This window comes from Nicotiana tabacum, chromosome 23 (assembly GCF_000715075.1).
Source record: "Nicotiana tabacum cultivar K326 chromosome 23, ASM71507v2, whole genome shotgun sequence".
NCBI classification, from domain to species: Eukaryota; Viridiplantae; Streptophyta; class Magnoliopsida; order Solanales; family Solanaceae; genus Nicotiana; species Nicotiana tabacum.
In genome coordinates, this window is record NC_134102.1 from 58,071,950 (window position 1) to 58,087,315 (window position 15,366).

Consider the following 15,366-nt stretch of genomic DNA (forward strand, 5'->3'; position numbering starts at 1 on the left):
GTGACCCATATTTCTTTCTTACAAAAAGGACCGGTGTGCCCCAAGGCGACACACTTGGCCAGATGAAACCCTTTTCTAACAAATCTCTTAATTGTTCCTTTAGCTCCTTCAATTCCGCTGGTGCCATTCTGTAGGGTGGAATAGACATAGGATGCATGTCTGGCATCACATCAATCCCAAAATCAATCTCCCTGTCTGGTGGGATCCCTGGGAGTTCATCCGGAAAGACTCCCGGAAATTCATTCACAACAGGCACGGACTTAAGTGTAGGTGCATCAGCATCGGTGTCCGTAACCTGGACCAAATGGTAAATACACCCCTTGTTGATCATTTTCGTGGCCTTAAGGCAAGAAATAAGCCTAACTTTCGGCACTACATCATCACCCTTCCACTCAATAACTGGCTAATTTGGAAATTCGAACCTAACAGTTTTGGTTCGGCAATCAAGCTTGGCAAAACGTGAATAAAGCCAATCTATCCCTATTATCACATAAAAAGCGACCATTATCAATTCAATAAGATCGGCCACGGTGTCCCGACCACGTAACGTGACAACAGAATCCCTATAAACCCGCGCGGCCAAAATAGATTCACCAACTGGAGTAGACACAGAGAACGACTCATGAAGCTGTTCCGGTTCTATCCCAAATTCCATAGCAACATAAGGAGTGACATATGACAAAGAGGAACCTAGATCAATAAGAGCATACACATCATGAGATTGGACAGTCAATATACCTGTGACAACATCTGGAGAACCTCTGAATTTTGGTGACCCCTCATAGCATAGAAATGGCCGGATCCTCCCGAACTCTGTGCTCTATCCCTAGCTGCACCACGCCCTGTGGGTGTTGGAGTGCCTCGAGCTGAAGGAGGTGCTGTGGATATAGTAGCTGTAGAACTTGCCAGTTGTGACGAGCCCCTGCTCGCACCCTGGCGGGACGAACGATAATCCCTCTGAATGTGACCCCTCAATCCGCACCCGTAGCATATGGGTAAGTCCATGTAGAATATTCCTAAGTGCATCTTTCCACACCTAGGGCATGGGGGCCTCCTCTACTGCTAGAATCTACCACCATGACGACCCTGCTGAAAGGAGCCCCTGTTGCCCTGACTGGGCTTGAAATGGCTCCACTGTTGCTACTGACTGGGCCCTGATGGCGGTGCACTAGCTGAAGACTGAGCAAATGACTGAGATGGACCTGACAACCCTCCCCTAAATGTTGAATTGCCACCACCAGAAGAACCACCTAAGTTACCCGCAGACCGGGCCTTATTGCTACCCTCCCGCTCCATTCTGTTCCTCAATTTGCGAGTCTCTGTGGCTTGAGCGAATGCCACCATCTTACCATAGTTCATATCAGAATTCAAGGCAGCTGTAGCGGCCTCATTAATTACCAAGGGACTAAGTCCCTACACAAAGCGGTGCACTCTAGCCTCCATAGTGAGCAACATGTAAATAACATATTTAGACAGGTACGCGAATCTCATATGGTAATCCCACACACTCAGGCTACCTTGTCTCAGGTTCTCAAGCTCAGCAGCACGGGCTGCCTTAGTCTCGGCAGGCAAGAAATGATTAATGAAGGCATCGACAAACTCACCCCACCTTGCTGGAGGGCTCCCTTCTCCATGGGACTCCTTGCATAGTTCAAACCAAGAATATGCCACCTCTTTCAGGCGGTAGGAAGCCAATTCCACTGCCTTTGTCTCAGTAGCACGCATAACTCGGGGAGTCTTGTACATCTCATCAATGAAGTCTTGGGGATACTCCTCTAGGTTAGTACCCGTGAACACTGGAGGATCCAACTGGAGAAACCTGTTCACCCTGAAACTAGTAGAATCCCCTGGCTGACTAGAAGAAATGGGTGCAACATTTGATCTCTGGGCCTGGGAAGCCACTATTTGAGCCAACATCTGCATGGCTCCCCTAAGATCAACATCAGAAACACCAGAATTGGAAGCTGGAACTGGAATATCAGTTGGAGGGACCGTTGCATCGTCAGTAGGTGTAGGGACAGGTGCGATCTGATCAGTTGTAGTGGAATCATGCAATGTAGTAACTGGAGGAATATTCTCACTCCTTGGGTTCTCACCCGCATCATCAAATATAGGATCAACTACCACTCCTGGGGTGACATTGGCTCTTTGGCCAGTTCTTGCCTTCTTTTTAGGCGCCATATGCTGAAAATTAGAGCAATGCACGAGTTAAAGGAGGAACAATCTTACAATCAGCTTTATCACACGATCGAGAACATGAAAGAAGGGTATTATTCCTAAATGCCCAAGTAGCATCCTAATTATAGATGTGGTCGACAACACACCGATAAGAAGGACTCTATGAGACACGGCTCCGAGACATTCTAGGACACTTTAAAATTTTAGGCTCTAATACCAAGTTTGTCACATCCCGAAATCGGGGAGCGCGACCGACGCTCAACCGAGTGAACCCGACCGAGCAAGCCTGTTAGATTTCCTTCTACCCAAACTCATCCATGAATGAAAATAATACATATTTTCATTAATTAGACAAAAGATTGTTCATGTCTACAATACCAATTCATTACCAATAGTTTCATCATTTTTAAAGTCTCAAATGGAACAGGTAATACAACCACAACATAACATAGTTTGACATTCCCAGTACCAATACACAACCCACACTTTGTCTACGGAGCCTCTAATAGATACAAAAGAGTACTATGATAATGCCGTCAACAAGTCCCCGGCTATACTTCAAACATAATACATGAGGAACAAAATATACATGACCCCGAAATGAAGTGGGGCTCACCAAGTCAGCTGGGAAGAGGATGTACCGCTATCACTGATCAATGTCTCCTGCTGTGGAACCACCTGCATCCATTAAAGATGCAGCGCCCTCAGCAAAAACGACGTTAGTACATATGGAATAGTACTAGTATGAATGACAAAACACCATCTCAATAGAATAATAAATAATACAAACAATAATATCATAATATCAATGGAAGCCTTAAACAACATCAAACCTCAATTTTGGATCAAGACATTGTTCAAATAAATTTCATTATGTTTAAGCTGGGAGGTCTTTAGTACCAATATGACACTATTCCCGACTCCAGTATTCACAATACCAATACCACCGTTCTTTTAGCACGGAGTCCGATCATGACCTAATCGGCTAGGCTATCTCATTAGAGACATCAACCACAATCACTCTCAATACCAATACCACCATACTTTTAGCACGGAGTCTGATCACGACTCGATCGGCTAGGCCATCTCATTAGAGACATCAACCACAACCGTCATTTCAATTACAATTTATAGCACAATCACCATCATGTATGCTTCATGGTGTCCGATCACGACTCGATCGGCTAGGCTGTCTTATTCGAGACATCAACCTTTTTATATCAATCATCACATTCCATACTTCTTTCACATCTTTTCATTTCATTGTCACTAGTGGCCACAATTATAAAATCATTCTTGGCACGTTGGCGGCATTTAGTATTTCATGCTCACCTTTTCAATTTCAAACATCATCATCATCATCAACAATAATTATAATTCAATTCAAGATTTGTAGTACACATGTGAGCAATTTAGAGTCTTAGGCACATAGAGATATTTTACAAAATTTGGCATAATAGCCTTCGTTTGAACTTGACTTGAAGTCGAAACATTATTAATGCACAACCCATATTTTGAACACATCCTCAACTGATAACATAACATAAATAAAACATTTGGGATACTTATTGACATATATCTTTCAACACAACCTTACTCGGAATAGCCACTTTCATAATGAACAATTCGGGACTTACATAGATTACATGGATACCATGGGATACAATTCTAGGAGAAAGGTTTAGCCAACATACCTCAATTGAGCTTCCTTACACTCTAAAATATTCCGGAATTCTTAGCAACTTTAATCTATTTTAAAAATATAACAAATTGAACCAAAATTAGGAGGATGATCATAGTTCTAGCTCATTTGAGCATTTTATCAAACACTAGGTGTGCATTAAGATTTCATGTTCCTTTTATGGAAGATTCCATCATCCCATAACCCATTCTTTGCCATTTTTAGCTCTACAATCTTCCTACACCCCTTGATAACACATGCATGTAAAATAAACAACTCTCATGCCCAAAATTATCTTACTAATTACCCATTTCTAAATAAAATTCGAGATTGAGGGTTAGGGTGTAGAATCTTACCTCTAGGATGAAGACCTAGTGAGGTTTCCTTGTTAATCTTCCAAGATTCGAGCAAGAATTGAAGAACAAAGTATTGAAGAACACTTTCTCACTCTAGGGCACTCTCTCACTCTAAAAATATCTGATTTGTTGGTCAAAAATGGTACAAATCGTCTATTTAACGAAGTAGGGTCGGGTTATAAAAACCCAAAAATGTTGCCCCGGAACAGGATCTGCGTTCGCATATGCGACCGCAAAATGGATATACGGTTCACAGAACAAGCCGCATAATTGGCCTTTGGAACTGGAAAAATCTGACTCGGTCTGCGGTCATTATGCGGCCCGCAGACCTGTTCTGCGGTCGCATAATGCACCGCAGAACTGGTCTACTGTCGCACAATGCACCGCAGAATGTCCCTTCGAAAATCACAAAGCTGGATATGCGATCAGAGTGCAGCCCGCAAAATTGATTTGCGGTCACATAATGGACCGCAAAATGACATCAAAAACTCCCAGTTGCCTACCTCACTCTGCGGCCATTATGCGGTCCGTAGAGTGATTCTGCGGCCGCATAGTGGGCCGCAGAAGTGCCTTTCTTCTGCCCAAATTTTTCCTTTACTTTCCAGTCCTCAAACACGTAAGCCCAATTCGGCACCACGAAACATTATTTTTCCTTTGCAAAATTTTACGGGGCCTTACAGACGCGCCATGCGGGGCATTAGTGGGGAAATTGAGATAGCTAAGCTCTGAAAGATAATAGGAATTTGTACAAGCACGGTGCCCCACGTGCCACAGCAGTGGGGATTTCTCAAAGTACGGATTTTGCTTACGTTTTGACGTCCAAACTTGGTCCTCAACCCCCGAACATGATCCCGACTTAATCCCTTGGGCTTTTACTCGGACTTCAAAGGTCCAAATAGCTCGAATTAGCTCCATAACATCTACATAACTTGGAATCACTCCTACAAGGCATAAAACACACAATAAGTGCAAACACTATCAATTAAAGCTCAAACATGAATAGAGTGCAATAAGCGACTAAAATACGCAATTATAGCCTACCATCAACACCCCACACTTAAATCATTTCTCGTCCTTGAGCAATCAAACTACACTTCATATAAACACGACCCTTTTCAACAACTCTCATAACTCATCACACCAAGACTATTTAAAATAGACTAAGCACAATACCGTAACATCCTCGCCTCAAGATTTGACTCAAAAGGACCATGCATTTTTATAACCCCCTAACTTACTCTAACACAAAGGTCAACGACATTACCTTTCCTTCATGAATCAGGTGCCCTCACACAACAATAGAGAGTAGTTCCACACACAATAAAATTTAAAAACAATCAGGAACTCAAGATAGAAAGAATTCACTCACTCTCAGAAGTAACATTCATATGCCACAAAAGACGTACCATAGACTTGCCCGTGGTGTATTTCTCTACTAATTGAGCTCATTCCGTCAAGGATCAAGTAGGACTTTAATCGGTTGTAATGTAGACTACGGGATGGGTATGATATATTTGGATATAAGAGTGACTGCACCTCCCTAAGCACTTTAATACATACAATTCATTGTTAAAAACCCCACACTTATATCAAGCCATAACTCCATCTTCACATCAATATACATCAACTCCCTACTTCTTTAAGCACAATTATATCAAGAGTTACCACTGTCAAGGAATATTTTTTCCACAATCATACACTTATTTTTTCTTTCTTTTTTCAATTCAAGTGGCTCTTTCTTTTTCAAAACAGTGCATCTTTCTCCTTAGTTCATTAGTTCCACTCAAAAGCCAAACCAGCCACCCCACACTTCAACTTTTACAAAGTTCATAACAAATTCAAGTGCTTCGAGAGGTAGAAGGTTCAAATAGATGGTCGATTCAAACAAATGGGTAAGACTTGTAATGTGGTTGCCAAAGAAACATGATTACATGATCAAAGGGGTTAACTAAGATACATAACAATTAGGTGGGTAAAAGTCTATAACTAGCTCAACAAAGAAATGCCTATATCACTTCCAAGATTGAATAAAACTACTATTTTGTTTTGTAAACACACGGGGCAAGTTCTAAACATCAAATGCAATGCACAGGATACACAAAACCTCCCACACATATGGCACATAACTCACTCAGGATTGGACTATCAAGATACTCTAGTCAAAGCAGTTAAGCAAAGTTAAGATCATACAATTTAAGGTACTTGTACAAGAGTCAAAAACTTAGCCGAAGCATCATAACTAAAGCACTTACTATTCTCATGGCATAATAAGGTTAAGAGGTATTGCCTTCAATTCAAATCACAGCACAAGGTTTCCTACCTCCTAAAAAACAAAAACTAACTACACCCGGTTCAAACAAAATTTTTGGAAAAGAACCGCGACACAAAGAAAAACCAAGTAGAAATTATTACACTACCTACAAACGAAAATCTTTTTGTCTTTTTTCTTTCGACTTTAATCCCTCAAGAAACATGTCGATGATATCCATCGTCGGGAAAAATCGAATTTTTTTTTATTTTTTTTCAATTGTTTTTATCCCCAACTACTACAACCAACAAAAAAAAACTAATATACATACATACATACATAAATACAAATATCCCCCACCCTACACTTTAAGTTGTGGCATGTCCCCATGACACACAATTAAAAAGCATAAGGTAAAGGAACTTCCCTGAATATCTAGTCGGGGTCTGAGTCAAAGTCGGGCTCCATTCCTCGCACCCGAACTAATGCACACATCCATGCAGACATTTTCTTCTCAGCCTTTTTGGGGTACACCCCACACTTATCTTTCTCACTCACTGTAGCCTTCTCATTCGAGCCCTTCACTTTCCACTCAACATTCACAGCTAGTTTTTCCTTTTGTGCCCCCTTTACTACATTTATCTTAAAAGCCACAGTCTCCTCACCCATTCTAAGCATGAGTTTTCTCTCATGTATATCCAATATCGCTCTACCCATTGGTAAGAATGGTCTTCCTAGGATAAGGTGGACCTCCTTGTTTTCCTCCATATTCACCACTATAAAATACATAGTAAATACGAACTTATCCACCCGAACTAAGAATCTTCCACTATCCCCTCGGGTATTAAAGTTGTTTGGTCTGCCAGCTGCAACGATATTGGTGCAGACCTTATCTCTCCCATCTCCTTCTCCAATTTTATGTAAATAGATAGAGGCATTAAATTAATTAAGGCACCATAATCACATAAAGACTTATCAAAATGAATAGTTCCTACAGAGCATGGTATAGTAAAACTCCTTGGATCTCCACATTTTTGTGGGAGTTTGTTTTGCAATATCGCACTGCAATGCTCTGTGAGCTTGACCACTGAGGTCTCTTCTATCTTCCTCTTATTTGTCAGGATCTCCTTCAAGAATTTGGCACAAGCAGACATTTGTGAGAGCACTTCTGTGAATGGTAAGTTTACATGAACCTGTTTCAGCACATCCAAAATCTCCCAAACTGCTTGTCCAACTTTTCTCTATATAGATTTTTGGGGAAAGGTAAAGAAGGCATATGCTGGCTCTCCTCAGGTTCCTCCCTTCTCGAAGTTTCTCCCTTCTTCTTTTTCTCAGTTTTTATCTGGCCCTTCTTCTTTTTATAAACATCATTCTTCAGCCGCTCCCCACTTTGTTTTTCAAGTTTCATATCGTTTTGGATCGGGGTGGGATCTTTTAACACTTCCCACTTCTCAGAGTTACAACATTCACTATTTCTTTGGGATTTCTCTCAGTATCGGCGGGGAGAGTTTCTGGAGCCCTCTTAGATAATATTGTTGCAATTTGTCCCACTTGTCTCTCCCGGTTTCGAAAAGATGTGCCCAACTCTTTGATAGCTGCTCCATGGGTGTCCAACCTCTTATTTGTTTTGATAATGAATGCCTTCATTAGATCCTCTAGACCAGGCTGAATTGGCTGTTGAGGCTGAAATTGCTGCCTCTACTGATTTTGGTCTGCTGGAGCTCCTTGTCCCTAGGGTCTAGAGTTATTTTGTTTCCAAGCGTTCGCAGTACCCCAGGTGAACTCCATGAAAAATCGGGGTGCCTCTGACCCATTGCATTAAAATTGTAGTTTCCCACAGCATCCACTTCCTCAGTTGAGGCTAGACACTCATGAGTAGGGTGTCCTCTTCCACATATATCACAAGCTGCGTGAGACTCATTTTGTATCGAGGCTAAGGTAAGCTTCTTTATTTCTTTAGCCATAACATCAAGGTGTACCTGCACAGATGTAGTAGCATCAACCTGATGAACACCAGTCGATCTTCTTCTTTTAGCACCCTCAGAGGGCCACTGATTTGCATCTTCAGATAACTCATCAAGAATTGTAACTAGCTCCTCTAGATTCTTCTTAATCGACGGGCCTCCAACTGCATTGCTTAATGTTTTATGTGAAGCCGGTGTCAATCTATCCCAAAAGTCCTGAAGTTGCATCCATAGTTCAATTCCACTATGTTGACACTTTCGAACGATCTCCTTAAACCTCTCCCATGCTTCAAAAACAATTTCATTCTCTTTATGGCAAAAGTTATGGATTTCTCTTCTAAACTTGCCCGTCTTAGCTGAGGATAAATATTTATCATGAATTTTTCTAGTCATCTCCTCCCGTGTTCTAATCGATCCCGTGGGCAAGCTTCGAAGCCATTGCTTTGCATCATCTTTTAGGGTGTAGTTGAATGCCCTTAAGTACACTGCATCTTGTGACACACCACTGTATTGAAAGGTGTTCATAATCTCCTCGAAGTCCATCAGATGTGTATTTGTATCTTCGTGCATCTTTCCTCTGAAGACACAACAATTTTGAAGGGTTTGAAGAACCCTTGCTTCAACTCAAAATTGTTAGCTGCAATTGGAGGTGGTCTAACACTTTATAATCCTTGATTGTAGACTGGTCTAGCATAATCGCCCAGTGATCTCCCAGGTATGGGAGCTATATTACTGAACTGGTCTGCAGCCAAGGATTGATTTTGTGCAATTCTCCGACCCCTCTCTTCTTCATAGATGATCTGTGCATCTCTAATAGCTGCTTTCTCAGCATCCCGTGCAGCTTTTTTCCGTTGTTGGGCTGCCTCTCTTGTAGCCAAATCTACATTATCATCACTGTTTCCAGCCATAGTTCCTTTGGTTGAGGATTGTCCAACCTTTTCTGATGTATCGGTGAGATCTCTTTCCTTCCTCAGCTATCGCAATTATGTTTCTATCTTTGGCTCGTATGGTAGCACTTCTTTTGCAAAAGCTCGAGTCATGCACCAATCTAAACCTGTAACCTGCGCACAGTCAAAGAACACCAAACGTAAAAAGAGAAAAATAAAATAAAAATTCCTGAATTAGCACTACAAACTATTTCAAACACTATTGATTGCCAATCCCCGGCAACGGCGCTAAAATTTGACGAGCTTGAAACACACACTTAAATTATGCTCGCTAATCAAATATAGTATAGTATAATATCTAATCCACAAGGATTGAATTTAAACAGTATTCCCATAGTTTCTAGCTTCATCTCTATACAGGATGATCAACAATTGAGATTTATATGATTTCTAACTAAAATTAACTAAGAGTCTAAAGCTATTGTCTAATGACAATTGAAACAAGGAATAAGCAAAGAAGGTTATCAATGGGAGAAGATAGACTTTTGATAAGAAAAGAGCAAGATAATTTTTTGGGATCTAACTCTAGATAATTCACTTCTAATGTTTAAGTGAGTCTCTCGAAGTCACTCAATTATTAGTTCACACGTTCAGCAAAAACACCTCTCTCGATTAAGTCTCCACCTCGCGAGATGAACCAAATTAAGCACGTGAAGATATGCAAGAATGCATAGTGGATTAGTCTTTAGGAGAACCTCTTTCGATTATCCTCCTAACTAGGTTTAATCAATGATTCAACTAGCCTCTTCTGATTAGTAAGAAGAATTAATGAACTCAACCAATAATATAATGCAAAGATATCACAAGTTATGCCTCTCTTGATTACATGAACAAGTGAATATAGATGCAATGATTAAATCATCCAAAAATGCTTCAATACATAAAACTAAAGTTATAATCCATAAACAATTATCAATACACCAGATCCATCAATCCCTAAAGAGAACTACTCCATAGATATGGAGAAATTCATCACAAATAAAGTCAAAGTATAGGAAAACATAAATTCGATCCAAACTCGGGTCTTGAGTGAGGAAGGAATGACGAATTCCTTGTGCTTTTGCTCCTCCAACTCTTCCTTAGTATCCTTAGGTCGATTATGTGTCAAACGTCCAAAAATAACGTTTTCCATGTATTTATACCAAGTAGGGTCAGGCCCAGATGAAACCACCTTCTCCTAGCCGAAATAGGATTTTCACTATGTAAAAATTGCATAGGCGTGCCGCATGGGGCGACGCACCATGTGGGGGCATTAGTGGGGAAATCCAAAGAGCTAAGTTCTGATAGACAACAAGAATATGTACAAGCGTGGTGCCCCACGCGCCGCGGTAGTGGGGATTTCTCAAAGTACAGATTTTACTTGCGTTTTGACGTCCAGACTTGGTCCTCGACCCCCGAACATAATCCCGGCTTAATCCCTTGGGCTTTTACTCAGACTTCAAAGCTCCAAATAGCTCGAATTAGCTTCATAACATCTACATAACTCGGAATCACTCCTACAAGGAATAAAACACACAATAAGTGCAAACACTATCAATTAAAGCTCAAACATGAATAGAGTGAAATAATATTGTGACTCTCTAGTATCTGCCCCACCATATATGCCATCTCTCCACTAGTGATATCAGTAGCTACATAAGCTTCACTTAACACCTTCATCAAGGCGTACTTGTGTGCATCTGAGTTCTGCATCAATGATAAGATAGATATTTGGGCGGGAGTCTTGTTTAAGTGATCAACAACAGAGTATTCCCTTGCTTGTACCTTCCTACAAAGATCATCAGTGCCTGTCTCCACAGCAGGTGATTGTGGTGCAGTCTCTTTACTCGTTCTTGCAAGATTTTCAGGCGTGTAAACTCTGTCGGTTCTGGTCATTCCTTGTGCAACACCTGTCTCTTCCATCTTGGCTTTTCTCTTTCTCCTCGCCTCCGCCACATAATCCCATGGGACAACATCAGACTTATAAGGCGGTGTTGGAGCTACCATCACAGTGAATAGCGTAGCTACCTCAATCTCGAATGTTTCCTGGGTTTGCACCACGATCGGTGAGAGGGTGACAGGAGACGTTTTGGAAGCATCCCCCTCTCGGATAAGTCTAATAGATCTTTCCTGATTGTCACGCCCCAAAACTGAGGAGCGCGACCGGTGCTCAACCGAGTGAACCCGACCGAGCAAGTATGTTAGATTCTTTCTACCCAAACTCATTCATTAATAAAGAGATTATATGTTTTCCTTAATTAAACAATAAAGTGATCATGTTGCAATACCAATTTTTTACCATAAGGTTTACCATTTTTAAAGTCTCAAATGGACAAGTAATACAACCACAACATAGCATAGTTTGTCTTTTCCAGCACCAATACACAACCCACACTATGTCTACAGAGCCTCTATAGATAAAGATGAGTACAATGATAATGCCGGCAATAAGGCCCCAGTTATACCTCAAATAGAATACACAAAGAACAAAAGATACATGACCCCGGGATGAAGTGGGGCTCACCAAGTTAGCTGGGAAGAAGGTGTACTGCTATCACTGATCAATATCTCCTGCTTTGGAACCACCTGCATCCATTTAAAGATGCAGCGCCCCCGACAAAAGGGACGTTAATACCGTCGAATAATACTAGTATGAAAACTAAACACCAATTTAAGAATTCAGAAATACAAGATGAATATGATGAACCAATGCGACAATAGTATAATATAGATAACTGTTAAAACCAGAGCAAGCTTATTAAGAGTTATCAATAACATTTATAGGATTTAAGATGAGATCCTCTGTAACCATCTTTACATAAAGCAGCCCCGCCGCCTCACCCGATGTATGCAGGTGGAGGTGTAAGTACAATACCACAACTCTACTCAAGCGGCACTGCCGCCTCACTCCAATGTATGCGGGTGGATTTATAACCACAGTACCAAGAACCTACACAAGCGGCTATGCCGCCTCACCCCAATGTTTGCAGGTGGAAATGCATCAATGACACCAATACCAAACAAAGCGGTCGTACCGCCTCACCCCAATGTATGCGGGTGGAGGTGCAGTCCCACAATACCATAATCTCTACACAAAGCGGTCATGCTGCCTCACCCCAATATATGCGGGTGGAGGTGTATCAAAATCCCAATCTCTACACAACTTGGCATAATAACTTTCACATAAATCACGACTTGAAATTAACATGTGGATACACAATCCATAGTTGGAAACACATCCTTAAATTTATAATGCAATATGATAAGAGCATTTGAAACACAAATTGAACACAAATCTTTATTACAAAACTTATCGGAATACTCGGTTTGTAATCAACATCTTGGAACTTACAAGGATACTGGGAATTCTAATTCTTAAAGAAGAGTTTAGCCAACATACCTCAATTGAGCTTCCTTAAACTCTAAAACGTTACGGAATTCTTAGCAACTTCAATCTATTTTAGAAATATCACAAATTGAACCAAAATTAGGAAGATGATTATGGTTCTAGCTTATTTGAGCATTTTATCAAACACTAGGTGTGCATTAAGGTTTCAAAGTCCTTTTGTGGAGGATTCCATCATCCCACAACCCAATCTTTACCATGCTTAGTTCAACAATCGTCCTACACCCCTTGATATCACATGCATGTAAAATAAACAACTCTCATGCGCAAAAATTATCTTGCTAATTACCCATTTTTAGATAATTTTGAAATTAGAGTTTAAGGTGTAGAATCTTACCTCTAGGATGAAGACCTAGTGAGCTTCCCTTCTTAATCTTCCAAAACTTGAGCAAGAATTGAAGAACAATTATTGAAGAACACCTTCTCACTCTAGGGCACTCTCTCTCACTCTAAAATATCAGATTATAGCTCAAAAATGACCCAAAGAGTGTATTTAACGAAGTAGGGTCAAGTTTTAAAAACACAAAAATAAGCCCCGGAACAGGTTCTGCGGTCGCATATGCGAACGCATAATGGTCGCATACTTGCTGACAAAACTGATCAAAAATCTGTCTGTGTATGCGGTCACTATGCGGTCTGCATAACTATTATGTGGTCGCATAATGCACCGCATAACAGTTATGCGGTCGCATAGTTGACCGCATAGCTGCTGCCAGATTTGGCCCTCTCCTTCTCACTTCTGCGGCCATTATGCGGCCCGCATAGTGATTATGCGGTCGCATAATGGAATGCATAAACACGCTTTTTGCCAAAAACTTTCCTTTACTTTCTGGTGCATTGTTTAACCCAAAAGGTCTGAGCCGCGAAGAATTTCTATAATCCTCAACACGTAAAAACCATTCAGCAACAAGATACATTATTTTCTTTTGCAAAATTTTATGGGGCCTTAAACTGATCCCATTCTTTATCAGTTTCTATCACATTCACTCCCTCGCCTCTGTGGTCAGGAAGAGGGTTATTGTGAACATTTGGTGCGGATACATTTTCCTGTTTAACTTTGGTGTCAATCAACGTCTGGATATTGTCTTTCAACATGCAGCAATCCTCGATAGTATAACCCTTCATGCCTATGGTAGGCACAAGTCTTGCTGGGGTTAACCCACTAGGAAGTAATTTCAACAGCAATAGCAGGAATGGGAGTGACATAACCAGTGGCCTTCAGTCTCTCATATAGTTGGGATATGGGTTTAGCGATAGGGGTGTATTGTTTGGGAGTTCTGCAGTCAAAGTTTGGTCGTGGCTTTGGGTAGTTTTGGTGGGCGGAAGGAGGTGAATGGTAATATGCAGATTGGGTATTATAGGCATGGTAAGCAGTGGAAGGGTATTGGTATTTTGGAGATGAGGGTTGATATGTGGGTGGAGGTGTTTTATAGGTAAGGGTAGACTTAGGGCCCTGGGCTACCATCACGACACCCCTTCTTCTTTGAGATACCTCCTGACCGTAAGGCTTTGTTGGTGTCTTACAGTGCCTCAATGTTGGTCACTATACCGGTCTTGATTCCTTCTTCTATCTTTTCTCCCAACTTGATGATGTCGGAGAACTTGTGATTCTCTATAACCATCAATCTTTCATAATACTGTGGATCCTGAGCTTTGACAAAGAACTTGTTCATTTGCTCTTCTTCTATTGCCGGCCTCGCCTTGGCGGCCTCCGATCTCTAGTGAGTAGCATACTCACGGAAGGTTTCTGTTGGCTTTTTCTTGAGATTTTGGATATAGAAAATGTCTGGCGCATTCTTTGTGTTGAACATGAATCTATCCATGAAATCGGATGCCATGCTTACCCAGTTCCCCCACTTCTTTGGATTTTGGGTAATATACCAAGATAAGGCATCGCCTGTAAGACTTCTCATGAACAGTTTCATACGGATTTGCTCATTCTTTCCCACTCCTACAAGATTATCACAATAGGTTCTTAAATGTATCTTAGGATCACCGGTGCCATCAAACATCTCAAACTTAGGAAGTTTGTAACCCTCCAGCAGTTACACATCTAGCTGGATGCGCAAGTATTCGTAGTTCAAACCTTCAGCGCCTTTCCCGCCTTCAACACTCTGTACTCTTCCTGTCAGTTTCTTTAGCTTCTCCGCTATGTTTCGGATGAGCAGGTCCTTTTTGGTTGGTTCGGGTATGTATAGGGTTTGTTGCGGGGTGTGTGGTAAGGTCTCCACGTATATTGGGTTGCCTTGGTGTATCCCTGGGACTTGGGTGTATGAGTGATCTTTGATTGAGGTTTGAGAGGGATCAGGGTAAGTTGTGGTGCATTTTGAGGGGTATGATAAGTGGTGGTTTGCGGATACTGGGTTGGATGATGGTGGTGTTGTTGAGGGGTTTGTACTGGTGGGGGGTTAAGTTTTTGAGGGGGTACGAGGTTGTTTTACTGGTGCGTTGCGGGAGGATTTTATAGTGCTATGGGTGGCGGATTTTGGGCTTGTGTGTTTTGGGATGGTATTTGATTCTGGGTGGTTGTGTTCTGATGGTTGATGTTGGGAACATTTAGATTAAGGGAGGTTTGCGAGATTTTGGACCTGCTCAAGCTCACCTTGT

General features: G+C 41.4%; 1 non-coding gene across 1 annotated transcript; it reads left to right on the forward strand.

Annotated features, from left to right (window-relative positions):
• Nucleotides 1-8,665: 8,665 nt before the first annotated feature.
• Nucleotides 8,666-8,772, forward strand: LOC142177743 (small nucleolar RNA R71). Its single transcript, XR_012706301.1, has one exon. It is a non-coding gene; the product is annotated as a small nucleolar RNA R71 (small nucleolar RNA).
• The last annotated feature ends 6,594 nt before the right edge of the window (nt 8,773-15,366 follow it).